General features: G+C 36.5%; 2 protein-coding genes across 5 annotated transcripts in view; one reads left to right on the top strand and one right to left on the bottom strand.

The window, feature by feature from the left end:
• Nucleotides 1–17,014, top strand: part of MED12L (mediator complex subunit 12L) — a 374,036-nt gene that overhangs the window by 174,044 nt on the left and 182,978 nt on the right.
• P2RY14 (purinergic receptor P2Y14) overlaps nt 1–17,014 on the bottom strand; it is a 70,067-nt gene that overhangs the window by 41,451 nt on the left and 11,602 nt on the right. For 2 of the 4 annotated variants that reach the window (XR_008553928.1, XM_037525793.2), the window contains exon 1: nt 10,339–10,354. The exons of 1 other annotated variant lie outside the window; for it this stretch is intronic. The gene's annotated coding sequence lies outside the window, so the exon portion shown is untranslated. Of the gene's footprint in view, nt 1–10,338; nt 10,360–17,014 lie in introns of those variants that run through there. One more of the 4 variants, XM_054700734.1, reaches the window with a different exon arrangement.

Genomic DNA, 17,014 nt, shown 5'->3' with positions numbered 1-17,014 from the left:
AAACATGTGCTGTTTAATCTGGTAGACCCAGTGCTCTGTGGTTTGATATGCCTCATCTTCTGTCACTACTTGTCTTGTAGTTTATAACAACATTGACCTATTTTAATTTTCTGTAAGTATCCATGGTTCTTACCTTCTTGCTTGGGTGTATACCATTCTCTCTGCCTGGAATAATTCTCTTCTCCTTTCACTTGAGTTAGCCTGAATTTGAACTGTGTCATTCTTGTATTTGCTTCTTAATTTTTAATATATCCACATAGCATCTCCTCTGTTTGATTTTTGTTTACAGAGTCACCTTAAATATTATTTGTTTATCTTAACCCTAATCCTAAGCAAAAATATCATTGAAATCATAGATTGTGTGTGCTTTTTTAAAAATATATTGACATAATTATGTTCCTGATCTCCAGTAAGCTTCTCTGTTAGCAAAAAATATTATCAAAATCCTTCCATCCCTTCTTTCTTACCACTATCAGTTCATCTAACCAACCAGCTAGTACTTGTTCATTACCTTCTCTATGCTGGCTGTCACAGGGCTCTGGATTGTAGCCATGAGTGCTTAACCTATGTTCTTGAACTATCTGCCTGTCATTCCTCTCAGCCAGATTGTGATTATTTGAAGGGCTACAAAATTTGCCAATGTCGTATCTTTAGCACTTACTAATTTAATTCTGGGAATTCCAGGAATACACAATAAAGATGTTTGATTTCTGAATTTTTTCTTTATTCCAAGATTTACTTACAATACTTGGTATGTTTCATAAATAATATTTTTAAACATTAAGGCCAGAGTAAAAGTTAATATGCTCACTTTTATGTTGAAGGCTTGGGTGATCCATGATAAAGAAAAATAAACTTTTATTAATATTTATTTTGATATGCCTGGATAGGGTTTTGTAATCCAGTAGCTACTAGAACAAATACGCAATGAATTATGTATATTTAAACCCAAAGCCAGTACTTGATATTGTGTTGATCAAACTTGGTGCAGAATTTTTTGGCTTAAATAATTAGATTTTAAAAGGAGCAAGTACTGCATGGGAATGTCGAAGGAAAAACAGAAACCTTTTACTATAGGAATTTGTTTATTAATAGAGGTGAGCCAAAGGGAAAACTGAAAGTACTTGAGACCTATATCTCTAAGTCTTACAAGTTCAACACTGTTGGGAAATTGTAAGAAAAAAAGTATGGACAGAATTCACTAGCACAAAACTATGTATTTGGGGAAACCTTAAATTCTAGGGAAACCTGGGGCATAATGGGAACCCTGAATAATGAGATGAATATCAATGTCTGGGAAATAAGAGCAAAATAGGCCAGTTAAAATTGGAGGATGTATTCCTATACTAGTTAATTTATGAGGGCACATTTCTTTTTATTGTATTTAAATTGGTCATGTGTGCTGTTCACACTGTGCCAGAGATCATTGCACTAGCTCGACTGGGGACTCCTACCCTCCCCACACTCTGCAGGTTGATGTGGGGCATGAGTTTTGCAAGTTTTGTAAAATTCTTTGAGTTTTTAAAGCATATAAATGCAAGACTGATAAAAAATTTAAATTAGTTTAGTTTGAATTACCAATAATAAAAAAAAAGAGGCTGCAGAAAAATCTTCTGTCCTCCAGCCCTGCCTCCAGCAGTCAGGTGACTCCTTAAATAACAGCCTGGAGTCTCAGCCAGAATAACCTCTCCCCAAAAGGAGAGACAAGAGCACACGAGTTCAACAGGTGGAAATAGAAGAGAGGGCCCATTCTAAGTTGAGGATACAGTCTAACAAAGGCAGGAGTTGAGAGAATTGATGGTGTGTTTGGAAATAGGACAGAGTCTAAGCCACATCACAGCGCACATACCTCATGCTGCACCTGTTGGCTGGAAGGCAGGTGATTTTTTTTGCAGCCTCTGTCACCCCTTATTGCCAGATTGTCTGGCTGGTTTCCTGGACTTGGCACATTATGCTTGTGCTTGCAGTCCATGCACACCCAGCCTCATTAGACTCAGCTCATTGAGAAAGGAGGATCCTTCAGATACATGAAAGTGTTTTTAATCAGTGAAGACTTCCACTGTTTGCTTCTTTATTTTTCTAGCCCCAGAAATTTGGGCATCTTTTTACTTTATTTTTTTATTGGTAATTTAAATTAAACTAATTTAATTTTAACAAATTCTCACATTTATGTACTTCAAAAAGTTAAAGAATTTTATAAAATTTATAATGGAGTCCAGCAGTCTCTGTCCTTCTCCTATGCCCTTGTGGGTATCTCTTTCATTTTAGCTATTATTTTTAGGTATCAATATCATTTCAATATTATTGGAGGCAAACCTCATTTCATCATGTTCCTAGTAATATGTGAAAGTATAAGCTTAAGGTGCTTTTTCCAACAGCTGTGTTTAGTGAAATAGGAAAAGCCCAGATACATGTTTATAACTTGTGCAGTATCCATGCTTCTTAGCTTAATTGCTCAATAGGCAGAGGAAATGTGTGTTGAAAAAACTTTATTAATAACTTTCTGCTATATTTCACTGGAGCAGCAGTGAGGTCATCAGTTTTAGGAATTTTGCTTTTGGTGGCTTGAAATTATTGCTGTCTTGGAAAAGTTACTTCCAAACTGTTTTTTACTCTTCTAGTTGAAACTGAACTGTTACCTAAAGTCTAGATCGAGTTCTGATACTTGATTTTACTGTTCTCTTTTGTAGTTTTCCCAGAATCTTTATATTATACTGGATAAGCAAGGTTCTTTATTCTTTTAAAATATAGACAATCACTTAGAAGATAAAAGCTTCTGAGCAAGCTGGGATTGACTTATGGAGTTGATGAGACTGCCCAGGCCCAAATTTATGTAAGACTATGTAATCCAAGAACAGACCTAGTAGCCAAATAACTGAGGGTCACGGGGAGGAAGACAATCAATCTCAATTTTTTGATAAAATACTATTTGGGGGGGTTAATACATTTTGGTGGTACCCTCAAGTGTGACACAGAATGATTTAAGTATCTACATAGTTCAGAAGGGAATGAAGTGTTTAGAGAATGAGCTTCCAGTGCAGAAACTCCACACAGCTTAAGCAAAAGGTCAAGCTTCTGCTCAGCACAGAAGATGCAAGGTGTTAACACCCATAGCAGTGACTGAGCACCTGAGACGTTGTAACTGATCACAGTCCCTTTCCTGCAGCTTTCCAGTCCTTTCTTAGGGATTTCAAATCTATCAGAACTGATATGCAGCCTCTGCCCATCTTTGTCTAAAGTTCCATCCAGGACACAGTGAAAAAATTATAACAAACTTATAAACTCTATCATTGAGGTAGAATCAGAATTAGTATGCAATTCTTTGGAGTTAATCCAATATAATGTATGTAGAGTTAAATTTTTATCAGCCAGGGGCCTTGGGATAGTTATGTAATGTCTCCAATTTTCTATTTCCTCATCTGTAGAATGAATATAGACTCAGCTGCCCTATTAAAGTTGCTGGAAAGTTTAAATGAAATCATGTGTATTTTCTTAACTGTAGTGCCTACTTAAAGTAGGTAATTAGCAGTAACTGGTAGAGGTTTTTACTAATATGATTATAGGCTGATTGTTTACTTGTGATTTCTTGAAATTGTATTGTTTTTAAATATATTGTAGCTATAAATGGAATGGTATGTTTTGCAGGGTTTTTTTTTTTTTTTAAGATTTATTTATTTATGCACCCAAGAACCTGGATATAGGCCAGAGGTGCAAAGTATGAGAAGATTCATCAGAGACAGAGTAGGGAGAAGAAGAGGTGGGTCTTCTGAAATACACTGCTAAAGGGAGCAGCAGGGGAGTCAGGAGAGGTCTCCTGTGCCATATGTGGGTCAGCTCCCTGACCTGGGATCAAACTTGTGCTGCAGTGGCTGCAGATAGCTTGATAGCGCTGTGCCACCAGGGAGGCCCATGTGTTGCAGTTTTAATGCAGGTTTAAAATTTGGAAAAATCCAAATTAGAGTGGGTCTTTGACTCAGTAACCGTACTAATGGGAAAGCTCGCTTAGATGACATAGTTATACATAACCCTAGGAAAAGTATTTCCAAATTATTAGCAGAGTACCAGGAGGAAAACTCACAGCTACACTGACTGGGGTACACTGACAGGGTGCTGTACCAGTGTTCTCTCTGTGGCCTGGTTTCCTGGATTTCTTGGTGAGAAAGCTGAGCGCTCCTTTTCCAACCCTCACTCCTTTTCCCACTCCATCCCCACAGTAATCATGAATGAGTATATTCCATTTTTCATCACTGTTGTCAGGTTTTTAGGGTTCTAGTAATTTTTCTTTTTTTTTTTCCTTTTTCTTTTTATTTATACAAGAGCTGGGGTACAGGCCCGAGTCGTGGGAGGGTGAGAGGATTCACCAGAGACAGAGCTGGGAGCAGAACAGGTAGAGACACCGAAAGCACTGCTGAGGGGAGCAGCAGGCAAGACAGGAGAGGTCTGCTTTGCCATGTGGGCTTCTCCCTGGCCAGCGGGGAATCGAACCAGCACCTCGGAGGCTGCAGACAACTTCACAGTGTGGTGCTCAACCGCCTGCACCTATTTTTTCTTAATGTAGGAAAAAATGTGTGGTCCTGAGGGAATCTCTCCATTGCCAGAAATTACTTAGATCAGACTGCTGCCCTGCAGAAGAGAAAGCTACATTATGCTAATGGCATAATTTAGCAATGGCTAGAAGAGTCTCACATTTTAAGTTCTAGGATACGCCAAATAATAGTAAAGGCAGGGAACACTTATTTTTCCTTAGGGAGGGAAAACAAAGCTCATATGAGCAGAAAATTTTGTAAATAATATATTAGTTCAGCTGTCTAGTTAATCTATTGTGTTCTGTTTGCTTTTTGTAATGATAGAAGCTTTTTTTAATGGACCTTAGGAAAATAAAATAATGTTTAATTTGCTAAATGATGTATTTCCATTTGCCAACCTAAATATCACTTATCAGCTCCACATATGAAGTATGTGCTGTTTGCCAGGAGTTAGGATGCTAACCTCTGTATTAGAGGCACTTTGTTTCAAAAAACAAAACAAAAAAGCAGCACAGAATACAGCTGCTTCTGAAATATAAGAAATGATATGGCTTTATAAAGGGAAATGATCATGGAAATTATAGACAATTTAGATCTGCTCTGTTAAGTTTCTTTGTGTCCTTCAAAGGTTAGACACCTGGGCCTCTTACTCCAGATACCCTACAAAATTGATGCAAAACAAAGCCAAAACCTCTAAGGGAAAAACTGATTAGCAGCTTACACAATAGGAACATCAACCCCGCTGAAAGGGACAGGAAAAGTTTAAAGTAATAACAGGGTTGTACAACCTAAGAAAGGGAGGAGTGACCTCAGTGAGGAGCCTCCTACAGCTATTGACTTGGGCACATGCCAATATCCAGGCTCCTCAGACCCTGCACTGTATAAGGGGTGTAGGAGACGGCACCTAGGACAGAGGGTACATAGCAGGAAAGGTAAGGGCATGGAGCCAGTCCTACTGGCTCATATCTGAGACTCATAGCACTAACAGCTGTTGTCTGAATCTGGTCAGAGCACCTGAACTTCCTTATAGAAAAGACTGCTATGGAGGTTCACACTGAGATGCCCAAAACACCTGCCATCCCCAGGCGGAGACATCTGAAATACTTGTTACCTCCCACGAGGAAATGCTTCACAGGATTTTCAATTCCTTAGTCTAGTGGAGGAGATCCATTGATGCCTGTTGCCCCAGTATTCTTTTAAATCTATAACCCCTTGGCTGGTACCAATCCCTTGATTACTCCAAGAGCTACAAAAACAGCAGTTAAAAATATATCATTACTAAAACACATACAAAATTGCAAGTGAGGAGACAGAAGAACATAGTACAAATAGCAGAACAAAAAAATCCCTGAAAGGAGACCTGATTGAATGACGTGACTGAATGGAAAAATTCAGTGCATCAGTCCAGGCAATGCAGATAGAAGGTTAAAAAAAAAAAAATACCAATAGATACAAAACAATAGAATAAAGATAGTGAAAATATTAGGCAACTACATTCAGAAATAATGGAGTTAAGCAGCACTACAGGGTCTCCCTGGTGGCTCACGGGTTGAAGTCTCAGTGTTATCAAGCTATCACCAGTCACTGCAGCACTTGTTCGATCCCCACCAGCCAGGGAGCTTGCCACATGGCTTGGCAGACCTCTCCTGTCTCCCCAGCTGCTGCCCTCAGCAGAGCACTTCAGTAGATCTGCCTGTTGTGCTCCCCACTCTGTCTCTGGTGAAGCCTCTCACCACCCCCCCACCTCCACCGCCCCTGTACCTTTGGCTCTACACCACAGTTCTTGTATGCATAAATAAATGAAAATAAATCTTTTTTAAAAAAGCACTATAGCTAATTTTAAAACATAAGACTGAGTTCTGAATAGCAGACAGTTACTGAGCTAGACAACAGAATACTGGAGAATACAAGAATAGAACAAAGGAAAGAAAAAGGAATAAAAAAATGAAAACAGTGTACCAGCTTTTGGGGAAAACTTAAAGAGAATAACATCCATATATGGATCCCAGAAGAACAAGAAAAAGAAAGGCATCAAAACCCTATTTAAGGAAATAATCAATGAAAAATCCTCACTTTGGGAAAAGAATCAGAAGTTGTGATCTAAGGGCGCCCCAAGAGTTCCAAACAAAGTAACACCCGATAGACATACACCAAGCCCCGTAATAATAAAGCTCTCGATAACCAAGGAGATGGACAGAATATTAAAAATATCAAGAGAAAAAAGTGTAACATATAAGGGAATGGCACTCAGACTATAAGTGCAATTTTCAACAGAAATAGTACAAGCTCAAAGGGAACAGAAAGATAAGCACAGTAAAGAAAAAGACTTCCTGTCCTAAATCCTCTACCCAGCAAGATTGATAATTAAAATAGAAAAAGAGTTAAGGAAGCTTCACTGAAAAGCAAAGCCTAAAATAATTTATCAATACCAAATCACAAGTGAAAGGAATTTATTACAAAGCAACAGAAAAATGAATAAGCAAAAGACCACTTAAATTGCTTAACATGAAAGAAGAGGAGGAGGAAAGTAACAATGTGGCCCATAAAACAGAGACCAGACCATTCAGTGAGTCACATAAATAGCCCATCATATATTAATCTCAGTAGAATCCTCCAACAATATTAATGGAAGTAACACATAAGAAAATGGGAACAGACCATAAAGAAAACATAATAGAAAGCCCTCAAAAAATTAATAATCACAAGATAAGCCAAAATAAAAAATACTTTCTCAATATTCACCTTATATGTAAATTGTTTGAATTCACCTGTTAGAAAATAAAGAGTGGCTGAATGGGTTTTAGAACAAAACCCAAATTCTTGCAGTTTGTAAGAATCTCATGTTACCGTCAAAGGTAAGTCTAAATTTAGAATGAAGTTTGGAAGACAGTTATACAAGCTACTGGAAATTAAAATAAAACAAAAAATGAACAACTATATTTACACCTGATATTCTGTTAAGAAAGGTAAAAAGAGATAAAGATAATATATTATGATTAAGGATCTAACACACCAAGAAGCAATAACAAGTATCAGTATATATTCACTGAAAAATGGAGCATGAAGATACATAAGCACAATAACAGAACTTAAGAGAGATTTTTGTAACAACAGAATAATACTTGCAGCAATGGACAGATCATCCCACTTACAGCAATGGACAGATCACCAAGACAAAGTATAAACAATAGCTGTACATGAGGAGCTAAGCCAAATAAATTTAACAGACATCTATAAATCACACAGAACTGCTGCATACACATTTTTTTTTTTTCAAGTGTACACAAAGCATCTTCAAGAGTAGACCATATCTTGGGAAACAAGTCAATTGTCAATAAAACTACAAAGATTGAAATTTTACTTACCTTCTCTGATCACAATGTCATAAAACTAGGAATTAACTTTAAAAAGAACAAAAAAATGTGAATACAACAAACTGTTTAATAGCAAAAGGAAATCAAAGCAGAAATTAAAAATTACCTTGAAATGAACCAAAAAAAGGATGATACAGGTTATCAGAATCTATGGAATAAGCAAAAAGTGGTTTTAAGGGGGCAGATAATTGTAATCAGGCCATATTAAAAAGCAAGAGAAGCCTTAAATAAACAACCTAACATCAAAGCTAAAGCAATGTGAAAAAAAAATCCTGAAGTTAGTGAAAGGAAGAAAATAATAAAAATAAGTGGAAATGAATGATATAGGTCAAAAAGACTAAAATAAATCATTGAAACCAAAAGTTGGTTCTTTGTGAATATAAGCAAAAGAGATAAATCTCTAGCTGGCTTATTAAAAAATAGAAGGGAGAAAAAATTAATAGAATCACAAAAGGAAGAGGAGAAGTCACTATATTAAGCATGGAAATACAAAAGATTACAAAAAATTCTATGAAAAACTATATGCCAATAAATTCATTAACCTTGAACAAATGGATACTTTTCTAGATCAACATAAACTACCAAGACTAAGCCAGGTAGAAGCAGATGAGCTGAACAAACTTTTCACAAATATGAAAACTAAAACATTAATAAAAAAAATCTTCTGTAAAAAACAAAAGCCCAGGAAACATGACTATACAAGTGAATTTTATCAAACCTTTACAAAAGAAGCAATCCCCATCTTGCTCAAATTTTTTTTAAAAATACAAGAAGAGGAATTTTCTTTAATACATTTTATGATACCAGCATTACTTTAATACTAAATCCAGAGAAAGACAGCACAAGAAAAAAAAAAAAAAAAACTATAAGGCATTATCTGCCAAAACACTGATACAGAAAATTCTAGCAAACTGATAACAAATTGATTCAGCAGTGTATAAAAAGCATTATACACCATGGTCAAGTGGGAATTATCCTAGGGATGCAGGATGGCTTAGTATTTATAAATCAACTAATATAATACATCTTATCAATACATGTAAAGACAAAAGGCATATGATAATGTCAATAGATAGAGAGAAAAACATTTGATAAGGTTCACTGGCTGTTTATGATAAAACCATGAGGGAAATATAAGGAATCAACCTCAGTATAATAAAGGATATACATTATAAACCAACAGCCAGTATAATACTTCTTGGTGAAAAATTAAAAGCTTTCCCCATAAGATCTGTCACAAGACACTGAATGCCATTGTAATCACTACCATTTGACTTTGTGTTAGAGATTTTTAAAAATAAATTCATTTATTTATATATATTTTACATCATTGTTTTTTTTTTTTTTTTTCTTACAGTATTTACTTTGTTTTCTCAGGTGTAGTCCCCATAGAATTTCCACCACCAATTCACCCATGCACCATCACTGTTGTGCTCTTCCTGCCCTTGTTTTAAAACCATTCCCTCACCCTCCCCTTCAGAATGTCTCTGATTTATAATTGTCTCTTTATTTATTTTATTATTATTATTTTTTCTCCCCTGATCCCTTATTTGGTTCGTCTATATTCCTCCGATAAGTGAAACAATGTGATATTTTCTTTTTCCTTCTGACTTATTTCACTAAGCATAATGCCTTCTAGTGCCATCCATGTTGCTATGAATGGCATTAGTTTATCTTTTTGATTGCCGAATAGTATAGTATTCCATTGTGTATATGTACCACATCTTCTTGATTCAGTCATCTATTTTTGGGCATTTGGGTTGTTTCCAAGTCTTTCCTATTATAAACAGTGCTTCAGTAAACATAGAGCTACCCAGCAAACACAGAAAATAAAGGGAATTCAAACTGGAAAAGAATTTGTGAAGCTACCACTATTTGTAGATAATGTACTATTTATAGAAGATCCTAAAGATGCAATCAAAGGCTATTAAAAACAATAAATGAAAACATTAATGTGGCATGTCACAAAATCAGCATACCAAAAAATACAGCTTTTTTAAATTTATGAACCACAAAGTAAAGGAATTAAGAAAATAGCTCCATTTATTATTGCTTCAAGGAATAGGATACCGCAGAATCAGCCAATAAGAGAAGGAAAAGAACTGTACAATGAGAACTACAGGATATTAAAAGACTTAGATGGTGGCATAAAAAAATAGAAGGATATTCCACACTCACCATTGGAGATAATGGATATAATCAAAATGATTATCTTAATGGGGAGAAATAAAGGCCTTCTCAGACAAATGGAATCTGACAGAGTTTGAAAACACTATAATCACCTGTCAAGAAATATTTAAAGGAGCACTGTATATCTAAGCCGAGATAGGAATATAAACAAAGAAAAGGAATGTGAACCACAAAAAATAAGCACAAAGTGGTAGCAACAGACTTTGATATATCAATAATAACTCCAAATGTAAATGGACTGAACTCACTAGTTAGAAGACAGAGTATCTGGTTCCATTAGAAAACAGAATCCAGTATTCTACTGTCTCCAGGAAATGTACCTGAGCTCCAAAGATGAACATAGACTCAGGGTAATAGGTTAGAAAACAACCCTATAACCAAATGGAATTCAAAGGAAGGCAAAGGCAACCATAAATATTTTTATCAAACAAAATAAATTTCCAGTTAAAGTAATGAGAGATGGGGTGGACATTATGTAATGATTAAGGGAACATTAGGGAACATTAAGGGAACATTAGTACATTAGGAAGGCATAACACTCACCGAAGGAAGAGGCACTAAAATATATTAGAAAATTACTATCAACTCTAAAAACAGACATTGGAATAGACATATTCTTGGTAGGAAACTTTGACACTCCACTCTCACGAATGTACAGGTCAATTAGACAAAAGATAAACAAGGATATAATAAACAAATTAGACAACATGGTCATAATATGCATTATAGAGCACTACACCCCCAAAACTGAAAACACGTTCTTCTCAAGTGCACATGGGACTTTCTCCATGATTGATCACAATAGGGTCACAGGCAAATATCACAAATTTATGAAGATTGAAATCATACCAAGCATCTTCTCTGACTATAGAGGTATCAAATGGAAATCAACTACAAACAGAAAGCTGGAAAGACCTTCAATGTGCAGAGATTGAACAACACATTACTGAAAGAAATGAGGATATCATAGATGAATGAAAAAAATACCTTGAGACAAGTGACAATGAGGACACAAGCTGTCAGAATATTCAGGGCACATCATAAGAAGTATTAAAAGAGAAGTATTTTGCAATATAGGCAGATCAACAAACAAGGATGAGCTAAAATAGATAATAACCTTATAGCCTACCTTGAGAAACTTGAGTAAAGGAAATAATAAAGTTAAAGCAGAATTAAATGAAATAGAAATTAAAATGATAGGCCCAAAATTCAATAAAACCAAAAGATGGGTCTCTAAAAAAAATGAATAGATAAATCTTAAGCTAGGCTTTCTAAAAAGATATGGGAGAAAATTCAAATAAACAGGATCAGAAATGAAAGAGAAGTTAGAATTTCAAAGAATAGTAAGACTACTATGAATATAGGCTAATAGGTTCAATAACCTGGATGAAATGGACAAATTCTTAGAATAACACAATCATCCAAGGCTGAGGAGGGAAGAACTGGAAAATATGAACAGACTAATCATAAGGAGGGAAATTGAAACAGTAATCAAAACTTCCTAAAAAGAAAAGCTATACTACAAAGCCATAATAATTAAAACCATATGGTCCTTGAACAAAATCAGACATACAGGCCAATGGAATCAAATTGAAAACCCAGAAATAAGCCTACATATTTATGGACAACTAATCTTTGACAAAGGAGCAAAGAATATGCAATGGAACTAGGACAGTTTGTTCAATAAATGGTGCTGGGAAAACTGGGTTACTACATGCAAAAGGATGAAGCTAGACTACTGTCTCTCCCCATGCACAAAAACCTACTCAAAATGGATAAAAGAATTGGACATAGAACCTGAAACCATAAAATATGGAGAAGAAAATATAGATAAAACACTACATGACATACATCTCAGTAACATTTCTAAAGACTCATCCTCTAAAGCAAAGTGAAGGAAAAGATAAGCAGCTGGGACTACATCAAATTAAAAAGCTTTTGTACAGCAAAAGAGACACTAACCAAAATGAAGAGACACCCCAACGATTGGGAGAAAATTTTGCACAAAATAAAACCGATAAGGGACTGATCACAAAGATCCACAAAGAGCTCACATGACTCAACAAAAAGTAAATTCAGTTAAAAAAATAGCAGAAGAGGTAAAAAGATACTTCTTCAAAGAGAAAATGCAAATGGCCAACAGGTTTATGAAAAAATATTTCAACATCATTTATAATCGGGGAAATATCAAGCAAAGCCACAATTAAATACCACCTTACACCAGTGAGAATGGTACACATTCAAAAACCAGGCAATAGGGCCTCCCCTGGTGGCGCAGGTGGTTGAGCGCCACGCTGGGAGGCTGTCCGCAGCCTCTGCAGCACTGGTTCGATTCTGGCCGGCTGATGGGGGTCCCACATGGCGCGGCAGACCTCTCCTGTCGAACCCCCTGCTCCCCTCAGCAGTGTGTTTCGTCAGTCTACCTGTTCTGTTGCCTGCTCTGTCTCTGGTGAGTCCTCTCACCCTCCCGCGCGTCTGGTCTGTACCCTGTTTCTTGTATAAAATAAATAAATTTAAAAAAACAGGCAATAACAAATTTTGACAAGAATGTGTAGAAAAAAGAACTCTCTTGAACTGCTGATGGGTATGCAGACTGGTCCAACCACTATGGAAAGCTGTGTGGAGTTTCCTCAAACTACTATAAATGGAGCTACCATATGCCCCAGCAATTCCACTGCTAGGAATCTACCCAAAGGACACAAAAGCATTAATTCAAAAGGATACCTGCACCCCTATTTTATTGCAGCACTATTTACAATAGGTAAGATATGGAAACAACCCAAATGCCCAAAGATAATGACTGGATCAAGAAGATGTAATACATAAACACAATGGTATACTATTCAGTATCAAAAAGATAAACTCATGCCATTTGCAGCAACATGGATGGAGCTGGAAGGGATTATGCTCAGTGAAATAAGCCAGAAGGAAAAACAAAACTATCAAATGGTTTCATTTATAGGAGGAAGATAGGGGAACCAAAAAAGGGATCAGGAATAAAAGAATAACAATAATAATAAATAAAAAAAAACCCACCAAAATTATCAGACAACCATAAATCAGAGACTTTCTGCAAGGGAGGGGGAGGAGGAGGGTTCAAAACAGGGGAGAGAAGAGCCCAAGAGACTATGATGATGGTTCACAGCTGAATTGGTGGTGGGAATTTTATGGGGAATACACCTAAAAAGAGAAAAAGCATGCAAGCATATTTTGTATAAAAATAAACAATGATGTTATATATATATATATATATATATAAAGTAAAATTATTTTTTTAAAGATTTATTTATTTATGCATACAAGAATTGGGGTACAGGTCAGAGGTGAGAGAATTCACCAGAGACAGAGCGGGGAACAGAACAGGCAGATCGACTGAAATACACTGCTGAGGGGAGCAGCAGGCGAGTCAGGAGAGGTCTGCTGTGTCATGTGGGTAGCTCCCTGGCTGGGGATCAAACTTGTGCTGCAGTGGCTACGGTTAGCTTTATACGTTGTGTCTTAACCCCTTGCACCACCAGAGACGCCCCTATATAATTATTTTTTAAATAGACTAGGAGAAGCCAAACAAAGAACCAGAAAGGTAACTACAAAACTGAGGTGTGCAGACTGGTAAGGGTTGGAGGAGGGATGTGATCTTAGCAGAGAGGGTATACCAGTGGACTCTGTATGGGTGCTTTGGTGGCTGGAATGTTATGGTAACTACATCCTAAGGGGGGGAGCCTCTATTTTCAAAATACCAACAGCAGTGCAAAACAGTGTACCTCAGTAAAAAAGGATAATAATATGATGGAAAAATTGGAAAGCTATACCTAAAAGAATGAAATTGGATTACTTGCTAACACTATACAGAAAAATAAACCCCAAATGGAGTAATGCTATAGATGTAAGACCTGCAACAGTAAAATATGTAGAAGAAAACTTAGGGAATGCATTTCACGATACCAACAATAAAGGTTATTTTTGGTGACTAAATCTCTATGGCAAGGAAAATAAAGACGTAAGCAATTGGAATTAATCTCAAGTTAAATAGATTTTATATAGCCAAAGGAAATACAGGATGATTGAATTGATAGCCTACTGAGTAGGAAAAAAATAAATATTTATACAATATACAAGTGATAATGGAGTAAGAACCCCATGATATCTGTCTGTCTGTCTGTCTGTGACTCTCAGTCTATTCACAATTCAACAAACAAATCTAAAGAAATCAATTAGCAAATGAGCAGCAGATATTGACAGTTCACTAAAGAGTACAGCCAGAAAGCTAAAAGACATGTGAAAGTATGTCATCATCATACATAAGAAGAGAGATGAAGATTAAAACTATGAGATACCATCTCACACCTGTGATAAAGGCACATACCAAAAAATACCCCACAACAAATGTTGAAGAGGTTGTGGAGAAAAAGGAACCCTGTTACATTTTTGATGGGTATGTGAACTGGTGAATCCATTCTGGAAAGCAATCTGGATTTGCCTTAAGAAATTAAAAATAGAAATACCATACAACCTGGCAGTCCTACTCTTGGGCATATATCCATAGAATATGACACAATCAACAAAAACATCCATATATTTTACAGTTTTTTTCCAGCAACATTATTATAGATAAAACATGGAAGCAGCCTGAATCTCCATAAAGGGGTGAATGGATCACTATATCAAAAAGATATGATACATATGCACACCATGGCATAAGACTTAGTCACAGGCAGGGATGAAAATCGTCTATTTCAACATAGTAGAGGGATTTTGGAGAAAATGCTATGCAGCAAAACAAGTAGAATGATAAAAACAAATATTGGACATTCATCTAGCAGACAATGCAACAATGTAAAACACTTTCTAAAACTACCAGTCAACAAATGTCTTGAAGGCTCTGAGATTAAGAGTGAGTAGGAAGGGAAAGGAACTAGGTTATACAAGGGTTGATGGTCAGGGGAAAATGTCTTCTCAGGAATCATTTGGAATGGTTTATAAATGATCTTGTCTGGAATGCACTTTTGTATAGTTTCTTTGTAGCTCTTATTTGATAATTTCAGTTTAATCTTCCTTTGACTGTGTACCAATTGGCATGTTGTAATTAGTCTAAATATTTATAGAATGTTTCTGCTGCATATTTATCTTTTAGACAGTTGAAACTTTTGTGGCTCTGTCATCCTGGGGATGAGCAAGGCAGTGTGTGTGATTGGGTAAGAGAAAGGTCGCTGGAGTAGATTGCCTTATGTAATGCTCACTCAGTCAGTTACTTGCTGTATGTCACTGGGCACATTGCTTAACCTATCTGTGCCTCAGCATGATCTATACAAAAGTAATGATACCTACTTCAAAATACTACTCTGATGGCTAGGTACGTAGAAGAGCTGAAGAAATGCTGCCTGATAATAAATCTTGATGGATAAGTGGAAAAATTGGAGAGCTGTATCTTACTATCTCTACAAGGATAGGTCTAAAAGGTTTGCTTGAAACAAACGTGGATTTGAAATGCAGATTGCAGTTTTTATGGATCTGCATTTTATCATTATTTTCCTCTGACTAGAGGAAATATTTAGAATAATAAATATTAGAATAATAAATAACAAACAAACAAATAGGAAATTTTTTTTTTTTTTTTAAGAGGCATGTTTTATTTATTTATTTATTTGTTTGTTTGTTTTGTTTATACATGCACTGGGTACAGTCAGAAGCGCGGGAGGGTGAGAGAATTCACCAGAGCCAGAGCAGGGAGCAGAGCAGGCAGAAGGACCGAAGTACACTGCTGAGGGAGCAGCGGGCAGCAGGAGAGGTCTGCGCGCCATGTGGGACCCTCCTCTGGTGGCCGGGGAGCAGCCGGGGATTGAGCTGGCGCCACAGAGGCCGCAGGCAGCTTCGCAACCCAGCGCTCTACCGCTGTGCCAACGGGGAGGCCCTAAATAGGAAATGTTTTGAGTAAATGTGATTTGGACCATTTAGCATAGATGAAATTCAAACACGTTTTTACTCTCCAAGTGTCTCATTCCTTCCGGGACTACAGCATTTCAATGCTATTTGCTATTTCCCTTTCCACCATTGTTCTCTATCTTGCTTTAGATATTTTGTATGTGGAAAACATAAGAATTCATTTGTTTTGGTCTCAACTTTTTAACTTTTTTTGCGTGAAATTATGTTTATATTTTATGTTGGTACTTTAGTGAATGCGCAGACAGGTATTCATTCTACTCTGATCCGTGAATCCTTGGGCTCCAAAGCTTTTTATCATCCTAATTTTTAGATTTCGTTTGATTTAGACCAATGAAATAGAACCTCTTACCCTATTTAAGGCCGCCTTGTGATGGATCAGAAAGATATGGAAGCCATGGTACATCACTCAAAGACATAATCTGAGATCCACACTGGCAGTTATTATTTCTAATATAATCTCACTACTTTCTTTAAATTGTTTGTTGGTCTGTTCCTGACATAAGAATTTTTAGTATGTTCCACACACATAAAAACCAGGTGAAGAAAATTTCTTACTGTTTTCCTGAAGGAGGAAAAAAATGGTTAAGGAAGTGCAGTCTGGGATTGACCCTGTGTTAAATTCCAAGCTACCCCTTTTGGCAGGAGAAGGTGAATTTTCACTTTCTTTGCTATTGTTGACTGCTAAATCTCGATAGCTTTGAGGTAGTTCTTTTTAACCCCTACCTTGTTCACTTTAGATCTGACATCAAAGACAGATGAGCATGTAATCTTTGAGAGTTCTATAGGGCAGGTCTGTGCCACTGCAAAGTAGAGAAGGGATGGGTTGGAACTTTGGACCAAATGTGTTTGTGCTGTTCTTCCCCAAGTGTCACCTTGGCTGCCTGTGAATTGGTGTTTTAATGGCATCTCCCTGATGGGGTTGCGATGTAAATTAGGTGAAGCAGTGCACATAGAGTGCTAATAAATATTAGCATTATTTCTATT

Source organism: Talpa occidentalis, unplaced genomic scaffold, assembly GCF_014898055.3.
Source record: "Talpa occidentalis isolate TD23 unplaced genomic scaffold, MPIMG_talOcc4v2.1 talOcc4.4, whole genome shotgun sequence".
Lineage (NCBI taxonomy): Eukaryota > Metazoa > Chordata > Mammalia > Eulipotyphla > Talpidae > Talpa > Talpa occidentalis.
Note: the sequence above shows the minus strand (reverse complement) of the source record. Positions and strands in the feature narration are given on the sequence as shown.